At 37.1% G+C, this 16,757-nt stretch overlaps 1 long non-coding RNA gene across 1 annotated transcript; it reads left to right on the top strand.

Moving 5' to 3' along the window:
* The first annotated feature begins 10,904 nt into the window (after nt 1-10,904).
* LOC143720484 (uncharacterized) lies at nt 10,905-11,447 on the top strand. Its single transcript, XR_013196583.1, has 3 exons — nt 10,905-10,976; nt 11,105-11,219; nt 11,365-11,447. It is a non-coding gene; the product is annotated as an uncharacterized LOC143720484 (long non-coding RNA).
* Nucleotides 11,448-16,757: the final 5,310 nt, after the last annotated feature.

Below are 16,757 nucleotides of genomic sequence, written 5' to 3'. Positions count from 1 at the left end.
GGGACATTTAATATTCAATAATATTATTGATCTGCCTTGCTTAAGGTGGACGTTGACTCAATTTTCTTTTAGAAACAAACTCTGTTATATTATTTTCATGTTATCACTGTGAAGCTGCTTTGATACAATCTGTATTGTAAAAAGCGCTATATAAATAAAGGTGACTTGACTTGACTTGACCTCTGTACGATGTACGATCAATAATGAAAAAAAATCCCATAATGTAATTTCAGAGTTTTCAGTCGTTCGTCCAAACACACATCCTACTGCAAGCCGTTTTAACTTTTATTCATTTCCAGGATATGAATTCTTGATATCAACAATTCAATTTTTGATATCAACAATTACATTTTTGATATCAACAATTACATTTTTGATATCAACAATTTAATTATTGATATCAACAATTGAATTCTTGATATCTGTAATTGTATTTTCACTAGTGAAATGTCACCATAGGCTGCCATTCAAAATTAATTGTTGATATCAACAATTGATTTCTTACTAGTAGAAATATAATTTTTCATATCAATAATTACATTGTTACTGGTAAGAATGTGAATTCCTGATATCAATAATTCAATTGTCACTAGTTGAAATGTCTATTCTTGATATCAACAATTTAATTGCTACTAGTAAAAACTTTCATTTTTGATATCTGAAAATGTATTTCTGACATCAATATAATTTCAGATATCTAAAATGGCTTTCTTACTAGTAACAATCACATTCATGATATCAGAAATTAACATAGTCACTAGTGAAAATGGAATTATTGATGTCAAAAATGAACATTGTTACTAGTAGCAATTCAATTGTTGATATCAAGAATAGACATTTCAACTAGTGACAATTGAATTCTTGATATCAAAAATAAAGGTTTTTACTAGTAAGACTTGTATTTCTGATATGTGAAATTGGAATTGCAACTAGTAAGAAATCAATTATTGATATCAACAATTGATTTTGAATGGCAGACTATGGTGACATTTCACTAGTGAAAATACAATTACAGATATCAAGAATTATAGTTTTTACTAGTTGAAATACAATTCTTGATATCTAGAATTAGCATTTTAATTAGTAAAAATGTGATTGTTGATATCAAGAATTAGCATTGTTACTAATGGAAATGTAATTTCTGATATCAAAAATTGCCATTGTTACTAGTATAAATCTAATTCCTGATATCATTAACTATAATTTTAACTAGTTAAAATTGAATTGTTGATATCAAGAATTCATATCCTGGAAATGAATAAAAGTTAAAACGGCTTGCCATAATCCTACCGCTTCTCTCTCTGACCCAGAATCATTTTGCAGGCTCACCTGCCTGCACGCAAGCACGTATACACACACACACACACACAGGCACCACACGTGTCGCCCGGCCCGCACGTCAACACTAGCCTACTCCATCTAATCCATCCTACATCTTGGGATAAATAGCTGTATTCTGCACGTTTACGTCGTGTACGATAAAGTTCTTCCAAATACGATCATTTTGAACTTCTGGTACGATAATTGGACATTTCCAATCTGGCAACACTGCTTGCCATACGCATGTGGTGCAGGCTGCAGCGCGCTCGTTTTTCCAGGCGCGCCTATGTGCCGCGGCGAGATGAAAAACATCTCAACTTTTCAGAGAGTGCCGCAAGGTCATTTGACTAAAACCAACCGGTCAGCTTCGGTCTTTCCTTATTAACAACTTCGAAAGCTCGCTCGGCCGAACAGCTGATCATAGCTGTACAGTGCGGTTTTTATTTCTCATCTCCATAAATATAGCCTACTAAACCCTAGATTCAGGCCCACCTCGACTTAATCCAGGCCCACCCATCTGTCACGTTCTGCATCCGCCACTGCTTTGCTCACTCACTCGCACACACACACACTCTCTCTCTCTCTCTCTCTCTCTCTCTCTCTCTCTCTCTCTCTCTCTCTCTCTCTCTCGCGATCTCGCGCGCACACACACACTCTCTCTTGCTCGATCGCGATCACACACACACACACACACAGGATATGAATTGTTGATATCAAGAATTGATTTCTTACTAGTAGAAATATAATTTTTGATATCAATAATTACATTGTTAGGTTACTAGTAAAAATGCGAATTCCTGATTTAAATAATTCAATTGTTACTAGTTGAAATGTCTATTCTTGATATCAACAATTAAATGCTACTAGTAAAAATGTTAATTTTTGATATCTGAAAATGTATTTCTGATATCTATATAATTTCAGATATCTAAAATGGCTTTCTTACTAGTAACAATTACATTCATGATATCAGAAATTAACATTGTCACTAGTGAAAATGAAATTATTGATATCATAAATGAACTATGTGACTATGAGCAATTCAATTGTTGATATCAAGAATAAAGGTTTTTACTATAAGAATTGTATTTCTGATATGTGAAATTGGAATTTCAACTAGTAAAAAATCAATTCTTGATATCAACAATTGATTTTGAATGGCAGCTTATGGAGACTTTTCAGAAGTGAAAATACAATTACAGATATCAAAAATTGCCATTGTTATTAGTAGAAATCTAATTCCTGATATCAATAACTATTATTTTAACTAGTGAAAATTGAATTGTTGATATCAAGAATTCATATCCTGAAAATGAATAAAAGTTAAAACGGCTTGCCATAAACCCCAAAAACCTAGAATAAATCTAAAATGTACGCCAAACCAAAACTCAGTTCTCAGGAGGATAAAGTCATTTTATGCAAAAACTACTTCCTGTACAAAAACAAATTTTAGTTATTATACTTATTAGGTCCTACTTATACCGAATAGCAAGAAAAATTATAAAATGCACACCAGGCAAACTCTCGGGTCTCAGTAGGATATAATTGCACAGATTTTAAGGTTTTGGTCAGACTACTAGTTCAGCTCTAACCCAAACAAACACCAGATCAGGATAATGAAGGTTTTCAGAATTACACAGTCAGGTTAAAATGGGATTAGTACTAAATTATGAGGACGCTGGAGCTAAAGAACTGATAATAACTAAGTTAAAACATTTTGAATTAAACACTCAAGAACAATTCAAAATGTAGTTTTGTTGGGTCTCAGTTGTTTAGAAGTGTTCAACTTAATTCCTAAATGTGTTTCTTGGAATTGAAAACAGAGAATACGAGGGTATTCTGACCGAAGACAATATTTTTCTGTTAGATTCAATTTCAGGTAGACTCTGTAGTCTCGAAGCATCTGTCAGTAATCAGATGGAAACAGGCCTTGACCCCTGTGATGTGTGGCATCAGTGCGAGATCGATGATCAAGACACAGACTGTGTAGTAGGCTACCATCACGTTCTCAACTTTATCAAGGAAGAAGGGTCATATTTATACAAGATAAAGCAGAATCATCCACAATGTCCAGGCCATCCAATCATAATACTGAAAGATCAACCCCTACGGAATATTAATAAATATAATAACAAGTAAGAGAGGTCAGAAGTTCAAATGTGTCCATCTTGAGTTTGAATATAGTGTGTCCAAGGCATGGTTCTTGTTTTGTCTAGGTGTGTCCATGATGTGTACATAACAGATAAAAGGTATACCAGGGCAGTCTTACACCAGAATAATCCAAATTGGAGCCTAAAAAAGAAAATATTATCATTTTCTTACTTTTGTTCTTGTGAAAAGAAATGGGGCTCTCATGACACACAGTAATTATAAGAAAAATAATTATCCTTATGTTTCCCTAGAGACTTTGAGGACACCAATGACAAGAGGATCCAGCAATTTATTTTTAACTACGTCTTAATAATGCAATACCCAAATACTTAAGCCCAATGTACTAGATGCAGTATTTTTTTAAGAAACTGTCCCTAAATTTGCTAATATTACCAGCCAATCGGATTTCTCACTAACTAGATTATTAAAAACATATATTTTTTTTTATGATCTACGCAAAAATGTGCTGTGGGCCTACATGTTATAGTATGTAAAAAGTGTTGCAGAAAGTTCTATAAGAAAACACACATGAAGTCCCTGTATACAGTCACATATTACTGTCATTTATTGTTCTTGAGGAGCCTAAATGTAAGGACTCCTGTTAGCAATGTCGGGCCCTATGAAAAAATATGAGGTTGGTTGGGCCCCTATTACACTGTTACTCCTAATAAAATAGAGGGCCCCAAAAGTGTGTGAGCCCTTTATAGTCCTAATTTAGCGGCGCCCCTGTCAGCATTCACTCTATAAATATATAGAGGTTATAAAGTGTTTAAATTTCTTCTCATCATGTAAGCACGCACATGTTATCACTTTGAGAAAACAAATAGGGGAGGGGGAAAGAAACAAAATAAAAGTATTTATAGATGACTGTATATGCCCGACATAATGCTGTAAATAATTTGAGTGTGGAAAAGTATGGGATTTTGAAATGGAAAATGTATACAAACCCTGTTCCCTTGCAACAAGCTTCATTTTTACTAAAGTTAAACTAACCTAGTTCTTACACACCACAAAACAAACTGAATCCCGAGGGACTTTAAGTGTTTGTTGATACTGATGTATGATCTTCAAATGTTTATACACGTTTTCCCAAAGAGTTAATTTAATGTGCACAATAATATGTAAGAACATTGCGGAATTAACGTTACAATTGTCAGATTAAAGTATATTATTGGCATGTTTTTGATCTGTCACATGAGCAGGAAAGTCAGACAAATACCCCTTTTCTAACCGGCATGAACCTGGTGCAAGTACAGAGCCAGAGCTTTTGCCAGTTCGGAAAAGGTTCGAATGACGATTCTTCTAAATCCGGTTTGCCTTTCCACAGGCCAGAGAGACACCACAGAGCCAGATCTTACATCACTGTATACATCTCATGTTGCCCAGCAACGCTAGCGCGGCAGCCAAACACAAACACACCAGGCTTGTTCGAGATGCAACGGCTTCTCGCAGACCGACCGATCCAAAAGCAGGAGTCGTATGCTCTCCAAACCAAGGGGGTAATCCATCAGCCGGAAACTGAAGCCTCGCGGGGGCCGCCATTGTAGCAGAACTTCACCTGCTGTTAGCATTCCATTGACTCCCATTCATTTTGACGTCACTTTGACAGCGAATAACATCTGAGGCGTCCAAAGACTTCATTTGTCCATTATTTATTTCAAAAGAAACACGAGCGGTTAGGGCATATTAAAGGACATAAACGTAATATAAGATTTTGGCCATATTGCCCATTACTTCCTTCGTGACCTGTAAAGTCACGTCCACAAACCTCTTGCGTATTGTTTGGTCACACCCATAGACTGTAAAATATATGGACAAAGCGTCTGTGACGTCACCCATAGACTTTCTGAAGAACGGTTTTGAAGCCGTTTATGGGGGGTATGGGCGGCGCCATCTTGGAAAATCTTGAGAAATCCTAACCCCGCCCATCTTCTGGACAGTCCATATATGGGTAAAAGGGCGGGCTTTGTGTGAGACTGGAACAATGCCATTTTCACGCGAAGAAAGCAACTTAAACAACAATGGATGACATACAGCAGATATGGTTCTTGCTTTTCGGCGTGTTTGTGACAAGATGCCAAGCGCCGACATTAGGCGTTTCTCGATAGCAAGTACGCAAAGTTCGGACTTGATTGCCCAGTCCGACTCAGGAGACCCAGATAGCAATTACATTTGGCCCGGATCCGTTTTAAGCCCCTTGCCTCCGTTTCTATCTTAGAGACGTTTTCTGATTGTGAACCAGATCCGTGCCAGATATAAGTTTCAGCTTAAACATTCTAACTGCCATTAGTTCAGTATTTTTACCATTTTGCAGATCTGGCCCAGATCACTTTTCCCATAGGTAACCGAAAGACATTAGCTGTGTCTGACACTGATTTGGTCCAGATCTGCAATATGAATCTGAGCCGATACTGTTTTCACAGGCTATACTGGTGTGGCCCGAATTTGTGATGCATATCTGAGCCGACTGCATTTAAAAAAGGGCTACAAACTGCTCTGGCCCATATCTGCAAAACGGATTTGATCCAACACTGTTTTGACAGATACTACCTGATGTGGACCACATCCGAAATACTTTTCTCAAACTGTGTGAAGAACTCCGTGGATTGGAATAAACATTTTCAAAACAACATGGTTGTCTGCATATTTTTTTTTATCTAGAGCATGATAAATGCATTGTCATTAAGCTGAGCAATATTATTAGTGTTTAAAAACTATACAGCAACATTTTGTGATGCTATAAGGCCGTTACAGCACAGTCGTTTGAGCTCCGTTTTAGGTCCGTTTCACGACAGCGCCAAGTGAACGTTGGGTCTCGCTTGACTGTCGTCTTGCAGATACGGTCCACATCCGTCCTACGGACTTCAGCCAGAAGCGCCAAAAAAAAGAAAGAAAAAAAAAAGATATAGGCTATCATCAAACCAACTGTCAACGCAGATTTACCTGACCAGCTAGGCTACCACACGTAAGTTTTTATGTGTTTATTCTATGTGTTTATTATGTAAATCTATTTGTATGTGTTTATTCTAATTTACTGTCTATTACTGTGAAATGCTGTTTGCTTTGTGGATAGCAGTTACAGGCTGATTTTTTGCGCACCACAAAGTGTTAAAGCCGCATCTGCTATGGCGCTACTGCACTATACAAATAGCATATGAGTAGCAAAGAATAGACCCAATTAGGATAACCGAATCAACTTTTTAATGGCACATATTTGCGCTAATATAGGCCTACTGAATTTTAAAAGGTAGTCTTCGCTTAGGATGTCCAGACGTCCCCGGTTTCAGGGGACAGTCCCCGTTTTTGGTTGCCTCCGGGAAAATACAGAAAAACTAAAGTTACCTGTCCCTGTTTTTTGAAGATAAAACTTGTATGTATTTTAATCAGATTGACAGTCAAACTAAACATGTCCCCGTTTTTTCCAAAATTTTGGGATTATATCCCCGGTTTTGGTCTCGGACATCTGGTCACCTTATCTTAGCTTTAGCTGATGCCGTTAAAGCGCTGAGAATTGCAGGCACACATTCATGAAAATGACACCATTGTGAGCTTAATTTTACACTTTGACCGACCATTTAAACACTCGCTTGAATTGTATGCTGCCAGCTATCCATCATCTAACAGTGTCAATAATTGATGCCACAACCTGCAGCTATTAACTATTAAGTTGGATGAGACTAGGGCCAACCGTTCCGTATAATACGGAATCGTTCCGTATTTGACACATAAAAGGCTTGTTCCATATTGAACTGATACGGAACGCACTTTGTTCCGTATTTTTAAGAATCAATTCAGTAATCCATGACAGACGCATAGCTTCTAATATATATGTCAGACAGACTATGATGAATGAACGAAGACCCGCTGCTATAATGGCAAATTCGGGGACTTGGTCTTGACACACCCTTTGCGGGCTCTGACGTGTAATGACGTGGAGTTGGCTCATTGGTCGCACGTCTGAGGCGCCCGCGCCATTGGATGTGCAGTTGCCGTCAGCCTATGAGCGAGCCAGACGCTCAATGTGCAAAATGCGTTTTACAGGCTTCAGTAAATCGAGTAAAATGTGTTTTGCATTTGTAGGCTATGATAAGAAAAACTACTAAAATTAAATTTTTTTTTTTTTTTTGCACTGGAAATAACATTCTAGAAGTCTAATTCTATTGAATAAGTTCGCACAAGGCTACAGAAAACTGTTGTGTTTATTTTTCTTCAAATGCAGTCTAAGCCGATGAGTTTTGAATGTTATATGTTGTATTTGTTTAAGTTAAAAATAAAACGTATTATAAACTAAACAAATACATGGTTCATTTTTGGCAAAATGATCATGATAGCCTTTATATATCTACGTGGTTAAGTCTTGTATATTGATTAAGCCTACTTTGCTATTCTATAAATATATAGGCCTAATACATTGCATTATAGTATGATATAAAATGTATGAATTTCAGGGGTTATTTTTTCAAAATTTTCTGTTATTGTTGCCTGGCCTTATTGACACAACTCGGATTGATGATAAATTAACATATTTCCTCAACTAGGATTTCTTAGGACTTTTAGTATGTTGTTCTGCGCACCTCATAGAAATTATCTATGCTGATTATTTTTTTTTTTTTTACAATTAGTCTGTCGTAAAATGCTACTTTGCCTGGACTAAAAATAAATTGAGTAATTGTGATTAGGATTTTTTTTTTATTATTCATGGCCAAAGTATCAATACTGAAATCAAATATACATTAATTAAAGAATAGGAAGAGAAAATATATGATAGAACTGATAGAAAGTGGCAGGGACATTAGCCTACATAATTTAGAAATACATCTGAATGTATATGCCTCCAACCTTACACTGAACAAAGACCATAACCACTATTCTTCTCATGCCTACCCCAATTACAATTTCAACCTTACAATATATAGATAGATAGATAGACAGATGGATAAATAGATATTGACCAATAGAGGGATAGAGATATAAATGTTATACTTGTTACCAAATCTTTATTTTTGATAAACCAGACAACTTTTCCAGTCACATAATACATCAAATTAAGTAAGACAACAACTTACAACATACTTTCCATTTCTTTTTCCAGATGCTGAAAACATGATGCAAACTGTTGAGACGAAGGTATAATACTCAGATTTTCATTCCATTCCAAACTCCATACTTTTATTTTATTTTATTATTATTCAATTTACAGTTGAGATAGTTACATAAATGTAAAAAATGAATAGACGCAAGACACCTGTTTCCAGTTCAGCATTGAGGAGAAGAGCCAGGGTGGACCTTAATAGAAGGTTAATTGATATCGGCCAGGAAACACCTGCAGCCACACTTTCTCCCAGAGATATTGGGTCTCCAACAGATGATGTTGCAGAACCTGAAAATGAAATCATGGAAGAAAATCTTGGATTAGATCCAATGGCAGCTGTTGTGTCTGACAAAGAGGATAGATCTTATTATCAAGATGATAGTGATGTAGAAGAAATATCTGACTGGGAGGAACCAGAAAAACTCAGAAATCGCCTTTCCAACTGGGCATTAACATATGGTATTTCCCATATTGCACTTTCGGCTCTCTTGGCAATATTAACGGTCCACCACTGTGACTTGCCAAAAGATGCACGAACTCTTCTTAACACAAGAAGAGATTATTCTGTTAGGGAGCTCTGCGGTGGCCTTTACCACTACATTGGCATTATTGAGGCGTTAAAACATACCCTTTCCCAGTGGAAAGACAAGCTTGTCGATGGATGTTGTTTATATCTTCAAATGTCAGTGGATGGCCTGCCACTTTTTAAAAGTTCAGGTCTTCAGTTGTGGCCCATTTTAGGTAGATTGGTTGGAGTACCCATGAAAGAACCTGTAGTCATTGGGATGTACTCAGGTATAAAGAAACCTGAGTCATCAAAAATTTATCTCACAGATTTGGCAAATGAACTCTCACAATTACAGGAGGGGTTTACATTTGAGGGGAAAAGGCTCACTTTAAAAGTTCATTCGATGATCTGTGACGCACCGGCAAAATCCTTTGTGAAAGTCACAAAGGCTTTTAACGGTTACTATGGTTGTGACAAGTGTATTCAGAGTGGGGTGTACCTCAACCACCGCATGACATACCCCTTCATGAATAGCCAAACACGGTCTGATGAGGCATTTGCCAGGCAGGAGGATGAGGAACACCACCATGGTCCTCATGCCTTCACAAATGTACATTTTGGTTTGGTGTCCCAAGTCCCACTGGACTACATGCACCTGGTGTGCTTGGGGGTGGTAAGGCGCCTTATCTTTCTGTGGATGAAAGGTCCTCTGACTGTCCGTGTACCAGGGAGAGACGTGGACAGAATATCCAGAAATCTTCTAAGCTTAAGACCCCACATTCCTTCGGAATTTGCTAGAAGGCCAAGAGCACTGAACGAAGTGGATAGGTGGAAGGCGACGGAGTTCTGTCAGTTTCTCTTATACACAGGGCCGGTGGTGTTGCGCGAGGTGTTAAGACCTGACCTATATGCAAACTTCCTGCTGCTGTCGACAGCCATGGCAATGCTGGTCTCCCCTTTCTTTGCCAGAAAGTACAACGAATATGCCAACAGCCTCCTTCATGCTTTTGTGGAACATTTTGCCCGCCTGTATGGAAATGATCAGCTAGTGTACAATGTCCATGGATTGACCCATCTTGCACAGGATGCAAAACATTTTGGCAATCTGGATGTTATATCATCCTTTCCATACGAAAATTATTTGCAAAAACTCAAGGGTTTTGTACGCAAACCCTCAAATCCCCTGGCCCAAATAATCAGACGCCTGTCCGAGGGATTAAATGGTGGTGTTACAAGTGACCAGCCCATCAAATTGTGCAAAGAACATGCCCGAGGCCCTATACCAGTTCCAAACTTGATCTGTCACCAGTATGACGAACTGATATCAGAAAGGTTCACCATGACCACAACATGTCGAAACAACACATTTCTGATGGGCAAAAATGTGTGTCAAATAATTAATATAATTGACTGTCACGGTGATATCATAATTGCCTACAGACAGTACGGGATGGTTGAAACATTTTTTACCTATCCTTTTAATTCTGACATTTTAAACATTGTGATACCAGCTGACCTAGGCCATGAGATAAAATTCTCCAAACTGTCATCTTTCACACAAAAATGCATGGCTGTCCCTTTCAATGAGGCCATGGTGGTTATACCGTTGTTTCATATGAAGGACTAGACTTTATTTTTGAAAATCATAGATTAGTTCAGTTCAGTTCAGTTATTTATTTTTTTAATCATCTTATTTTTTACACAATGATTTCTAAAAGACATTCTGTGGAGTAATTTTCCTCGAATAGGACATTACAGAAGTTGTGCCGAGGTCATGGGTTAAAGGTGATGAATGTTTTTGGCCAACATTCATTTCTGAGGAAGAAACCCAAAAGGCCATAAAGAGGCATGAAATGCCAGGCCCTGGCTGGAAAATCTTCAAAATAAGAACACTCTTTGAAAAAGGTAAATAAACAAGCAAACAGGGTAATTCTATGTCTTTCCATGTTAGGACAACAGTTATGCCTTACTTCATTTATCCTTAATTATCTCCATATCTGTCTTTCTTTATTTTTTATTATTTTTTATAATAGTAGATGACTTCAGTAAGGCAAGGCAAAAGCTGAAGGACTACAACAGAAATGGAACGGCAGTCCTGCAGTCAGAGGATGAGAGCTCAATGGCAAAAAGGAGAAGAAAAGCGACACAGTATGTACATTATAGATAATTGTTGTATTACTGCAAAAGCTATGGCTGGGGATGGGTTTAGGGTACAAAAAAAGCCTTTGTTCATGCCTGCCCATTGAATGATGCTATTGCCTTGTCATTACAATTTGACCTCTGTCTTCACTAGTTACCCAGGATTTGAAAACGGCAGTACTGACTCTGAAACTGAGCAGACTCCAAAAAGAAGACCAAAGTCTCGGCCTCGGCCTCAACCTCTCCCTATTAGCCTTACCCTTCCTAGTCTCCCTCCAGCCCCCCTCTGTAAGTTTTGATTTGATTGCCAACTGCAACAATGTTGCAGTCCAGTGATTTGTACCACTGCAATATGTTGATTCACGGTTTTCCCTTTATCAAAAAGCGGACATCGCAGTGGACATAGGTCAGGAGTCTCTGGACAACACAGGACAGGAAACCTTTACAGACATAAGCTGGAATGTGAGGAGGGAGTCAGACCCCTTCAATGGTAGGAATCATGCTCTATAGCAAAATTACAATACAAATGAAAGTACAATGGTGATGTTCTGTCCTGTTCATTTCTGTCCTTGTCTGACAATCTGCCTCTCTTGTTATCATTTTCCCTCAATGGTCATCTAGTAATCAATAGCTCAGCGCACCAGTCAACACCACCACCACCTCAACACTTGAGTCCAGTGTTTGACATTAATATGGGCTTCCCCTATTCACATGGTGACTTTTTCATACAAATTTACAAGTACAGTACATGTGTACAATAAATATCCTGTATATACTTATTTTTTTCTTGTTTTCTGATTTTAACATTTACATACCTTTCCTCAATTAGCCAGCGGTGGTGGAGAGCCTGGAGGTCACCTCCTCTTCAAGCCAACCTTCAGAGTTGGCCATGAAACAGGGCCAATTCCTTGCACACGTAAGAAAAAAAGAAAACAAAAGAGTGTTAACAATGTTTACAACATTATATATATATATATATATATATATATATACAGTACAGGCCAAAAGTTTGGACACATCTCATTCAATGCGTTTTCTTTATTTTCATGACTTTTACATTGTAGATTCTCACTGAAGGCATCAAAGCTATTAATGAACACATGTGGAATTATGTCCACAAAAACAGTGAAATAACTAAAAACATGTCTTATATTCTAGTTTCTTCAAAGTAGCCAATGAGAATCTACAATGTAAATAGTCATGAAAATAAAGGAAACATATTGAAGGTGTGTCCAAACTTTTGGCCTGTACTGTATATGTATACAGTATATTGTGCAGCTGTGGGTTGATTTTATGGACCATCATTGTGTGTATTATTTCCTTAATGTTTAAATAACCTGAGGCTTTTCTCCAGATTAACACTTTTTTTCAACTTTCACAATGTTTCAGCGGCTCAGCTACATGGCCTATTGCTTTTGGAAAACCTAAAGCAGCAGGTTGCCCAACTCGCCACCACCGTGAACCTGCTCATGGCCAAGGTCAATAACGGCCTCCAACCAGCAGCCTTTGAGTGGTCCGGGGAATTTCAATTCCCCCTGGAATCAGATGCAGAGCTGGACCGCTTTGAGGCCTGGCTGGCGGACCCTGCCAACGATAGGCAGAAGCATGCCCTTGTAAGCATATTCCCCCAATATGCTCTCATTGTACTCAAGACACACTAAATCTATTAATCTAAAGTAATATTTATTGCTACAGTAGACTAGCTCTTTATGATGATGTAACAATTTAATTCATCGAAAGTAATATTTATTGCTAGACTAAGCTCTTTATGATGATGTAACTTGAATGTTATGGATAAAAGCATCATCCAAATGCCCACATGTCTTAATTGTAAAAAAAAAAAAACTGTCAAAAAAGTGGCTTACCTGTTTAAAAACTTGTGCAACGGTGATCCAACCACTATCTTCATGCCCCTAGGTGAATACCCTGTCTGCTGTCGGGGGTGTGGATTTGAAGAGGGTGACATGGAACATTCTGTCATACCTGTTTTCCTCCCCCCTTTCTCGAACAATTAATTGGAAGGGTGTGAACAAGAAGAGGGCCTTCCACAGGATGGCATCACGACCCTCCTCAGCCGTAAGTAGGCTGCTTCAAATGTCCTTAGTGAATTAGTATTTATTCACTCAAAAGTCTTACAGATTACTCAAATATGTAAAATATAGCAAGGAGATATTTTAATTGTTTATTAATAAAGTCAAGATGAAGTTGACGATGCTAACTCGCAATCTTCGCAGTAGGCTATTGCACCAGAGAGAAATGCGCATTTCATTTCATAAGCAGAGAGCACTCTGTTTTCTTTCGTTTTGAATTGTTCTGTTTACAAGTAGACATTTCAATATATATATATATATATATATATATATATATATATATATATATATATATATATATATATATATAATACCGAAATTCCCTTTAAAGAAAGGCTTTGTGTTTTCTGTTTGAGGTCTGTGAAAGTTTTAAAGGAGTGCCGCTTCAGAGCGCTCGCGTCCATAACGGAGAACTGTCACGTCTGTAACATTGTTTTTTCCTCATAAATGCGAACACGAATAATAAAATAAAATGAATATTTTATATTCTGTGGAGAGTTAACCCTTCTTCGTCGGATTTGCGCAGTGCAATTCACAGAATTACAAAAAAATATATAGGCTATATATTTTGCCTCCTAAAAGTTTTTTTCATGCGTGTCTATTTCCCTAACATATAAAACGCATGTGTTGACTGGTATTTTTTTAATGTCTGGACTCTTTTAAGGGAGTAGCCTATTGATAAACAGACGTTTCTTTATTGGTATTAAATGCATTTTCTGAGAATTAAAATTTCAAGTTTGACTGCAAATGTCATGTCAAAAAATCATTTATGTAAATCATTTATCCTCAATTGTGGTGTAGTCTACGTATTAATGTTAACTTCAAATAATACTAATAGTAATTTAAAGATGTAGCATTGGATCTGGAAGGTATGGATAACGCTGGGAGTTGGAAAGGGTGTGTCGCGATTCTGCAGGTTCGTGGATCTGAGTGTTGCGATTTCGGTTTCATATCGCATATCGTTACTGCCCCAACGTTAAGTTCTACTTCTGATAGTTATTTTGGTGAAATTAACACAAACGTAATACAGGAGTAATGTAACGCATTACAATTCTGAGACAGTAATTGTCAGAAATGGAAATGAAATGGTCCAAACGAAAAGTGCCCCAAAATCTTGGTTCTTTATTATGAACAGATAATACAATAAACCAGCGCTGGTTGGAGTAGAAGCTCAACCCAATATCCTTTGTCTAGGGTTTATATAGTGAAAGTCTTAAACAAAAGAATACAAGTCTAACCAATAAAATCAAACATTACATCATAGATATCATATAGACGTTATATAACAGCTTCTTAATATGGGCAATATCCTGTTAAAGTTCCACAGGATCCTTTGGGTCCTAGGAGCTTTTCAAACACACAATGTATAGAAAGGAACGAACATTGAGAAAGGAGGGGCTGAGTAGTCCTCTCTTAATGGATACCAGATGTTTAGCTTAAACACAAAAGGAAAAATGTACAGACGTGGCAGTTTTGCTGCCTAGTATAAAAATCATACATAGACTATTGTTTTGTATGCTGAAGGAGAAAGATATTTCTAACAGTAATATTGTAAGGTAATGAGTTACTTTTAAATAACAGTAACAAGTAATAAATAATGTATAACAGTTTGGAAGTAACCAGTGTTGTGCAAGTTACTTCCAAACTGTAATATATTATATATTACTTGTTACTGTTATTTAAAAGTAATTCATTACCTTACTGTGTCATAATTGTAATGCGTTACATTACTCCTGTATTACGTTTGTGTTACTTTCACCAAAATAACTATCAGAAGTAACTTAACGTTGGGGCTGTAACGATATGCGATATGAAACCGAAATCGCAACACTCAGATCCACGAACCTGCATTCTCAGAAATAAAGGTACACGATGGTACAAATAATGTTCCTCGAAGAACAGTTTTGTACCTTTTCAATAATAGTACCTTTAATGGTACTGGAAAGACCTCTGATGATAAGGTTTGTACCTTTTAAGGTACAATTGAAATTAAGGTACATAATTGTTCTCACATCAAGGGTACAATGATAGGCCAAACTACTGTTAAATTCGTGATTGGTTGCTGTGTTGAGTATTTGGCATAGCAACAACACGCTGATTGGTCGAAATCGCTTCAGCCGTTAAGGAATTTTCCGAACTGACGAGTAGCATCTGCCTGCAAAAACGGAGGCTGCATTTTCAGGACCCCACTTCTAGGACCGCATTTCTAGGACCCTAGGTTTTTAGTGACAACGCCACCTATCGAATTAGAGGACCAGCGAAGATGGATGACATTCAGAGTGTGAGTATCAAATGCGAATCAATTTTTATTTGTTTAACTTTAAAAACAATTGTGATGCATTTCATTGGAAAGTTAACGTTGATAATGTGCTGGTGATTTGCTAAACAGTCTTGAATGCATAGCCATCATATATTAGCCTCTAATGCTGGAAAATGAATTGTTAGCACGTTCATTTAACGGAACTGTTGCATGATAAGCCTGTGTTGACTTATTTACAGCACAATAAACTGTAGCATGTTCGTTCTGAAAGCTTGTTAATTACTCATTGTTTTTCCATTTTCTCTCTCTCTATTATTTTTTTTTCTCAGTTCAGAGGGGCTTTATTGACATGAGTGTTTCTAGAACCTTTGTTCCCACAACATCAAAATCATTTTTTTTCCCAATTCTTTGAACAGTATGCAATAATTGTATTATGAACATTGATTGGTATGAAGATTGATATCATTATTTTTATCATTATCATTACTCTGTGGTAACTAAGATCTTTTAAATATGAAATTTAAAATTAGAGAGTAGAACATGTTCAGCTAAATGTTCCTTATTTAATTCACTTCTCTTTCTCTCTCTTAGGAGTCAGTGATGATGTTGTCCATGTGTTTGTCCATCCATTGTAGTTTGTCTATGTGGTTCACGTCATGATCAAATTTGTTTTTGTGTGTGTTCTCAAGTTCAGTTGTTATATATTATTTTGTAAAATATTTTGTGTGTTCAATTTCAGTTGTTATATATTATTTTGTAAAATATGTTGTGTGTTCAAGTTCAGGTGTTATATATTATTTTGTAAAATACACAATCTTAAATCTTCCCCCAGAGTCACTCTTGTCTTCCCTCTGTACTTGAAAATGTGGTCCATCTAGTGACTGAAAAGACTATAACATGATTCCTTGTTTATTTTACTTGAGTTATTATAGTATGCTACTTAGACCCAATAATTTCTCAACATTCCTAGGAACCTGGTTTAATTGCAATAAAGAAAGTAGTATTTGGGTGTAATAAAACTTGGAGAAAAAAAACTCGAATGTAGTTAAAACTGGGTGGAAATACTGCCTTGGTGGCACTTTTTTCGGCCCTCCAAAACTAGGGTCCTGGAAATGCGTTCCTGGGACTGCGGTTCTCCGACTCGGTAGGTGGCGCTGTCACAAAAAACTAGGGTACTAGAAATGCGGTCCTAGAAGT

This window comes from Siphateles boraxobius, unplaced genomic scaffold (genome assembly GCF_051911475.1).
Source record: "Siphateles boraxobius isolate OS27281-9 unplaced genomic scaffold, OSU_SipBor_1 65, whole genome shotgun sequence".
NCBI classification, from domain to species: Eukaryota; Metazoa; Chordata; class Actinopteri; order Cypriniformes; family Leuciscidae; genus Siphateles; species Siphateles boraxobius.
The sequence above is the reverse complement of the archived record's forward strand: the minus strand, read 5'-3'. Positions and strand labels throughout refer to the sequence as shown.